The sequence below is a fragment of the Chenopodium quinoa genome, unplaced genomic scaffold (genome assembly GCF_001683475.1).
Source record: "Chenopodium quinoa cultivar QQ74 unplaced genomic scaffold, ASM168347v1, whole genome shotgun sequence".
Lineage (NCBI taxonomy): Eukaryota > Viridiplantae > Streptophyta > Magnoliopsida > Caryophyllales > Amaranthaceae > Chenopodium > Chenopodium quinoa.
In genome coordinates, this window is record NW_018744268.1 from 2,168,489 (window position 1) to 2,174,749 (window position 6,261).

At 34.5% G+C, this 6,261-nt stretch overlaps 1 long non-coding RNA gene across 1 annotated transcript; it reads right to left on the reverse strand.

Annotated features, from left to right (window-relative positions):
* Positions 1-4,187: 4,187 nt before the first annotated feature.
* LOC110694917 lies at positions 4,188-5,769 on the reverse strand. The gene is made up of 2 exons (XR_002505980.1): positions 5,512-5,769; positions 4,188-4,438 (listed from the first exon to the last, which is right to left on the reverse strand). It is a non-coding gene; the product is annotated as an uncharacterized LOC110694917 (long non-coding RNA).
* Positions 5,770-6,261: the final 492 nt, after the last annotated feature.

A 6,261-nucleotide genomic window follows, 5' to 3' on the forward strand; every position in this document is an offset into this window, starting at 1 on the left:
GTAATTTCGGGCGAAATTGTCTTCGATCATAGTTCCTGAGGCATGGAAGATGATCATAATGCGGATGAGAATTATTTCAAGAGAAATAATTTTCGATGATGTTCCCTTGGACGTGGAATATTATTACAGCGGAGAAGGTAGTTTCAGGCGAAGCAATCTTCTAATTTGGAAGCAGTTACAAGGCGTAGCGGTTTTCAAGCGGGATGGCATTCTCTAGCTTGCAGGAGGTCATCAAAACAAGGATACAGCAACAATCGGTTACTTTCAGAGACGTGTGCTCGACGGTGCAAGATACGCGCTTCTTAACACTTTTATCTGTTTAACTAACGCTAGTTTTGCAGGTATCGGCGTTATAAGATTTGATTTAGGATCGCAGAACGTTCTGAATCATTCTCCGTCCCTATCGATACTTTGACTTTTGTTTTCGAAACTTGCGTTTCTCCAAACTCAGTCAAAGTGGGGGCTTCTGTAGACACCCATTTGTGTCTCCCCAAAACCAAACTCAGTGATGAGTTCCTTTCACGTCGAATCATAATCGAATGAAACGAAAGTGTGGAAAGGTCTAGTGTTGCGGATAGTTTTATTTCTTTTCTTTTCTTTTCTCTTCTCTTTGTTTTTGAAAACTATATTTTAAGAAAACAGCCAATCCAGTTTGGTTGGTCCATGATATGGGTCCAATAGTGGTGTAGTTGGATGGGGCTTGCAAAGACCTTTCCAACGATATATTATAAGCCCAATTCCGATGAATATTGAGGAATTTATGGCCAATTTACTAAACTGGGCCCGGTTTGAGCTTTAAGTACGACCCAATGATCTAGGGGAGGGCCTAATATGATTTATCATTCCTAATGTAATTAGGAATGGTTTTGGTCTTCTAGAACATTCTAGAAGGTCTTATCATTCTTAATTCAATTCGAATTCTTTAGAGTTTTAATCAAGATCAAATAGCATTTTCGACTGAAATTATATTATTTTATCTTCCAGTACGGTAAAATTATCAGATTTTCGAAAACGCGTTAAAATCTAGTTTGGCATCCAACCCCAAGCCTTGGCGCCTGGAATCAGGATTGGCGCAAGACGCCAGCCATTGGCGCCTGGCGCTAGCCACTGGTCCTGGCGCCAAGTTAGTTTTTCGATCTTCAGACTCTGTTTTGATAAATTATCTTTTTTGGATGATTTTCTCAATAAATATCGTATCAAAAACTCCGTTTTCATTCACGAATTCTCCTTATTCTTAGATCATCTACAATCAACATTCATCAACAATCACTTTATGATTCACCAACTATCTTCATCATCTACATCTATTAATCAGTTCTCATCAACTCTCTTCATTCATCAAGGCTTTTAATTAATTCTCTTTATTCATCCATCTTTTTCATTCATTCATCAATTTTCAATAACATTAATCTTTTAGCATTCCTTCTAAACTTTGCTTTTTAATACAAAATTCCGCATTCACAAGATCTAGACACACCTAGCCATATTTGAAGTTGCCTTCGCCCTAGACGTGAAAGGTTTTAATTTCTGAGGGTTTGGTCCCAAATGTCTCTTTCAATTATTTAATTTAATTGTTTTGATTATTATTTTCCTTGAAATTACTAACGTGTGTATTTTTTAATTAGAAAGAGGTACGAGGCATCTAAGTAAGTACTTTAATGATTTAATTGATTTCATGATGTAGATATCATGTTTAGATTGTTATTTTGATTCCTAGTATCATGTCTAGGGTATCTTTATCAAGTATGATTAAAAGTATGATGCTTCCTATGTTCTTTCTAATATTTATAGTTATTATGATTAGTTATAATTATTATGATTATTTATCATGTTGTTTGATATGCATATTATTTTATATTGTTATTGCTTGATCACCTTTTATTGCAGGTTAAAGGGAATTGGTATTAGTCACGCTTAATAAGATAATTAATAATCTTGTTAGGGTTATTGTGATTATAATTTCAAGTGATCGCTAATAATAGTTTATTTGTGCATTAAATTCAACCAACATAGTTTAAACAGGTTTAGGGTTAATCCTATTGATTGTATGTTAGTCAGAAAGCGCGCATGAATACGAGCATAATAAAGTAGAGGCCTATTATTAGGTCAGGTTCAATCTCTTTTAGGTTTGATTTGTACCTTCATCCCCGAACCCTTATTTGGTTCATGACCTTATGGAGTTGACGATCTCTTGGATCGTTAAGGGGTGTAACCTTCACCTCGTGAACGGTTTACAAGTTCCTTAAAAACTTGTTGGCAACTCTTTTACTCTATCTTCTTCCCTTTTGGACGCCACCGTACTTTAGTGTATGATCACAGTGGGGTTCAAGCTAGTGGGACTTTAAAGGCTTGAAATTATTCCCTACAGTTCCAGACCTATTAGAGTTAACAATCTCCTGGCTCATTAAGTGGTGTAACCTTCACCCTTTGAACGGTTTACAAGTTCCTAAAACTTGTTGGTGACTCTTTTACTCTATCTTCCTTCCCTTTGGACGCCACCATGCTTAAGTGTATGATCACAATGGGGCTCAAGTGTGGGATGGCTTGAAATATTCCCTACAGTATCTTAACAGCAATTGTATTATTGTTATTATCATTTTTTTGATGATTTTTCATGTGATTGTTTAGATCGATCTTCATCCTTGGAGTATGATTGGAGTCCCTGAAGCTGTCCATTCTGGCATGGTTCGCTGCCATTTCCGGGCCCTTTATCAGGGACTTTTGGTGCTTTAGAGGACAGACGCTTGGTTTTTAGGTGAGTGTCTTCTCTTGCAGGAATTGTCCGAGGAGCCTTTGGTTCCTTTGGACCCTCAGGCCCGGATGATGCGTTCGGACCTGCAGTCTACCGAGGATCGAGCTCAAGCGATCCTTTTCTATCCAGAAAAGTAGCTGGTTCTAGAGGATGCATCTTACCTAACACTCATTGCATCCAGGGTGACTCCTTTTTTAGCTTTTGTTCCAGTTAGTATTTTACTATCTCTTTTTATTTATTCTTTTGTTTTACTTTCGGAACTTTGACTCTTTTATTGTATTTTCAGCGAGTCGAGCTAGGCGGTTGGGTACCTCCTACGGCGGAGATCACGTATACAGATGCTTTTGGGTCAGTAATTCGTGAGATTCTCCCAGCAGCAGAGGATGAGGACATGTCGTTCGTTCCTGAGACGTTCTTTCATATACATTTTTTTGATAATTGAACTTTTATTTCTTTAGAACGGGTTACGTGAGAAACCGTGACTGGCATGGTGATGACTTTGTGTACTTTCTGAGCTGCTTATCGGAGAGTTCTCGTGGCTTTGTCATGTCGTGATCATCGGATGGTCATAGTAAGTCTTTTCTTTCTTTTTTTTTTGTCAAAGTTATTACGCTTTTTGTGTATCAATCTTTGTCTTAAATTTTGCATAATGTACAGCAGCCTTCAGGATGTCACCAAGCATCCTGAATTCCTTTTGTATATTTTTTTATGGGGAATAAATGTACATTTATTATATTTATGTGACAAACATATTATTTTACATACATCATTTTTTTGTTTCCATGAATTTTATTTTTTTCCTTTTTTTAATTAATTTTCTCTTTTATTATTATTATTTTTTTGAACAGAGAAATTATATTAGAAAAAAATTTCCGAGGGAGGGGAAGGGTTCCTTACTTACCCCCCAAAAAAAACAAATAACAAAAAATAAAGGAAAAAAGGAAGAGGAAAAGAAAAGGTGAGAAGAGAAATGGAAACAAATAAAAATAAAAATAAAATAAAAATAAATAAAGAAGTTATAAGAAAATAAAACGAAAAAATAAAAGACATAAGGAAAGAAGTAAAAGAAAGGAAACAAGCGTTAACAAAGTCAAGCGTACGATTAGTCATAAGATTTCGTCAATATTCCATTATTTTGTGGTTTAAATATACGGAAATATGCCTAAAAAATTTCGCGATATCAGATCGCACGCAACTGGCACTAGTGAAAAAAATAGTTATCTGTAACGGGCAAAAATGACCCATTCATAACGGCAAGTGGGCGTTACATATGCCACCGTTACGGATAGCCAATGTTATTCGTATCGGGCATTTCAACTACCTGTAACAAAAAATTTCGCAACAGGCAATTGAAATGCCCGTTACGAATACATTTAGCCCCAATTTAAAAAAAAAAAATAATCCCAGCATAAATTGCTAGGTTGTCAGCATTTTGTGCTTCATTAATGCAAATTTTTATTTATTCCAAAATTTTTAATTAGTACATTTGGCCACAAATTTAATAAAAATACAAGAAACAACAATTTATTTTTTCCTTAGAAGACTAGTAAAATTTACAAAGTTTGTGCTGCTCAAGTAGCAAAATAGGAAGTACTTTTGAAGGTAAGTGCGAAGTAGTCTTCCAATCTTAAGTTCTTCACATGTTTCATCAGCATGGGCAATGCAAATTGTGTCCTTTTTCTTTCCCTGGAATATTAGATGATAAAAGTCAAAACTCAAAAATTATATAAAAAACATTAACAAAAATAGAAATAGGAAACCAGTATCATTGTGTAGGAAAAGGTTTTTCGAGCTAATTCAAGGTTGATTTTCCCCAATTATCACTTTAAAGCGTGATCGAAAGACACAGAGAGAGCACTTCTATTAGTCTATCAGAATCTATATATACCCCTAATCAGATTTTAACAGAAATGTTTTGTAATTGGATTTTAACACAAACTTTCACACCAATTTTATTTTATCCTTATTTCTTTTAAGAAAAAGGGACTTCATATTACTTAATTAAAACGAAACATAGAGATTTACAGGAGTCAGAGTAGTTGCTCCAAAATATCCTTGCACAAGTCCAAAGCAAAATAATTCTACTAGAGGATCTGCTAGAAATTAAACAAGTTCCATTACAATTACTGTAAGACGGGAAGATCATAGATGCATCTTTCCTCATTTTATAAATGATATTCAACAAAATAAATAAACAATATTCAACAAAATGTATAAACCAATAAACAAATTTAAAATATCATTCAAACTGAATACCTTAAATGTTGCAGCAGTAATTAGATAACAAAAGGCAAAATTAGATTAACAAGAAAATCAACATCACCAAGAAATACAAATAAAGGTAAAACAAAGTTAGAAAATCAAGATTAAACTAAAAAAAATTGAAAGATTTAAGGCCAAAAAAGCAAGAATTAAAAAAAATAGCATGAAAATTCTAGAAATTGCCCCAAACATTATAGGGCGAGTGAAATAGAGCCCTCGATTGATAATCGAAATAGAACTCATTGGATCGACCATTAATGGAGATTACAAAAGAAATCAAAGAAGAACGAAATTGATAATGTATCAAAACACCGACCATCAATTGAGCAGTCATTTTTACCATCTTCATTATCCCAATCAACACTAATTCAGTCCCCATTATTCACCAGATCAACTAATATTCAAAATCCAACAAAATTTATCAAGAAAAACTTTATAAAATCCCAAATGTAAACTAAAAACATCATAGTTAAGAATGATAATTAAAAAAATCATACCTCAGAGAAGAAGATAAGATTCTTCTAATCGTTTTTTCGAATTTCTAACATTATCAAGCAAAACTGAACAATATTGGAGGCAGGAGATTGAGTGAGGAGAGAGACAGCGAGACAGAGAGAGAAGTAAAATAAGAGAGGAAGTGAAAGTTTGACGGGATGACGGCTAAGAGAGATGTAAAATAAGAGAGAAGTAAAACAAGAGAGAGAACTAAACCCTAATACTCTAATATAATGGGACTTCTTTTAGGGAATTCCGCCCCATCACAATTCACAAGTCCATTTGTATCGGGAAATATTTTGCAAGTTACGATTAATTGATTATTCGTAAAGGACTTTATTTGCCCATTACAATTAAATTTATATTTGTAACGAGCACTATTTTGCCCGTTACAAATAGTTTTTATTTGTAACAGTCATATATTTTGCCCGTAACGAATAGTCTTTTCGTAACGGATTTTATTATGCCCGTTACAAAATAGCCGTTACAATTGAAGTTTTTTCCACTAGTTTGGATAGGTTGCGCACGGCTAGTTAATTAGACGTGCGCAGCTGGCGTGCGCAACTCATGAGATGCGCGCGCCACCTGCAAGCAAACTTTTCTTTGAGCGAAAATTGTCGAAATTTTGCCCCTTCTAGATCTATTTAAACATGGTTTCGTGTAGGCTTTTGATCATCTCGCAATCATTCGTTAGTAGTACTAGAAAGAAAAAGAATTAATTGCAAAAACCTTTAAGTAACGTTTGAAAAAAT